The sequence below is a fragment of the Nicotiana sylvestris genome, chromosome 1 (genome assembly GCF_000393655.2).
Source record: "Nicotiana sylvestris chromosome 1, ASM39365v2, whole genome shotgun sequence".
Classification (NCBI taxonomy): domain Eukaryota; kingdom Viridiplantae; phylum Streptophyta; class Magnoliopsida; order Solanales; family Solanaceae; genus Nicotiana; species Nicotiana sylvestris.
Window position 1 is genome coordinate 3,140,561 of NC_091057.1, and position 2,296 is coordinate 3,142,856.

Below are 2,296 nucleotides of genomic sequence, written 5' to 3' on the forward strand. Positions count from 1 at the left end.
TACCGAAACGACAGATAAGATTTGAATATACAAAATCCACCATGGCTTTCTTAGTGACTGATTTGAGAGTGACAGCTTCGACCCATTTTGTGAAGTAATCAATAGCGACCAATATGAATATGTGCCCATTTGAGGCTTTCGGCTCAATCGGACCAATGACGTCCATACCCCAGGAGACAAAAGGCCACAGTGCCGACATAGGATGTAGCTCTGTTGGAGGTGCATGAATCAGATCTCCATGTACCTGGTACTGATGACATTTCCAGATGAAACTGAAACAGTCTTTCTCCATGGTTATCCAATAATACCCAGCTCGGAGGATTTTCTTCGCCAGGACATACCCATTCATATGAGGTCCACACACTCCTGCGTGTACTTCATGCATGATTTTTCCTGCTTCTTCGGCGTCTACACATCTTAACAAGTTGAGATCCGGGGTTCTTTTATACAATACCTTGCCGCTCAAAAATAATCCATTCGCATGCCACCTAATAGTTCTCTTTCGATCTCCAGTAGCATGTTCGAGGTATTCTTGTGTCTTCAAGAACCTCTTAACATCATGGTAGCATGGCTGGGTATTTGGTCCTACCTCGATTACATTACAATAACCGTGTCTTTCCCTAATTTGGATTTCCAAAGGATCGATGCGGGCATTGCCTGGGTAAGGTATCATTGAAGCTAAGGTGGCAAGTGCATCGGCTAGTTCATTGTGACACCGCGGGATATATCTGAACTCTATTGATTTGAATCGCTTGCTGAGATCCTCCACGTACTGCCGGTAAGGAATAAGCTTGACATCTCGAGTTTCCCATTCACCCTGGGCTTGTCGGATAATCAAATCAGAATCCCCCATGATCAACAAATCTTCAACATCTTGATCGATCGCCATATTCATGCCCATGATGCAGGCTTCATATTCAGCTGTATTGTTCGTGCAAAAGAAACGAAGCCTAGCTGTAGCCGGATAGTGTTGACCAGTGGGTGAGATCAAGATTGCCCCAATTCCTACACCTTTGGCATTTACGGCCCCATCAAAGAACATCTTCCAAGCATGAGCATCTTCCGAGACTACTTCTATGGTATTTATTTCTTCATCTGGAAAATAAGTACTCAATGGTTGGTATTCCTCATCAACCGGGTTCTCAGCCAAATGATCTGCTAGCGCTCGAGCTTTCATTGTCGTGCGAGTGACATAGACTATGTCGAATTCAGTAAGCAAGATTTTCCACTTTGCTAATCTCCCAGTAGGCATCAGTTTCTGGAATATATACTTCAAAGGATCCAACCTGGTTATGAGGTAAGTAGTATGAGCTTGGAGATAATGTCTCAATTTCCGAGCGACCCATGTCAAAGCACAACACGTTCTTTCCAACAAAGTGTATTTGACTTCATAATCGGTGAACTTCTTGCTTAAGTAATAGATCGCCTGCTATTTCTTTCCAGTTATGTCATGTTGTCCGAGGAAACAACCGAAAGAATTTTCCAAGACCGTCAAATACAAAAATAGGGGTCTCTCTGGCTCCGGCGGGACCAAAACTAGAGGATTTGAAAGGTATTCTTTGATCTTGTCAAAAGCCTCTTGACACTCAGCTGTCCATTTGATTGCTGCATCCTTCCTCAATTGCTTGAATATGGGCTCACATGTGCTAGTCAGTTGGGCAATGAATCGACTGATATAGTTTAACCTGCATAATAGACTCATCACGTCTTTCTTCGTTCTTGGAGGAGGTAGATCTCGGATAGACTTTATCTTGGTTGGATCTAACTCGATACCTCTCCTGCTTACTATGAAACCCAGAAACTTGCCCGATGGGACTTCGAAGGTGCACTTAGCCGGATTTAGCTTCAGGTCGTACTTTCTCAGCCTATCAAAAAATTTCCTCAAGTCTCGAACATGATTCATCCTGAGTCCTGGACTTGACTATCATGTCGTCTACATATTCCTTTATCTCTTGATGCATCATATCATGAAAAATGGTAGTCATGGCTCTTATGTAAGGCCCCGACATTCTTTAAACCGAACGGCATAACCCGATAACAGTAAGTACCCCAGGGTGTAGTGAAGGTGGTTTTCTCGGCATCTTCTTCATCCATCAACACCTGATGATATCCAGCGTAACAATCTACGAAAGACTGTATCTCGTGTTTGGAACAGTTATCAACAAGGATGTGGATGTTGGGCAACGGGAAATTGTCTTTGGGACTTGCCCTATTCAAATCTCGATAATCCACAAACATCCGAGTCTTCCCATCTTTCTTCAGTACCGGAACTACATTAGCCAGCCACGTAGTATAC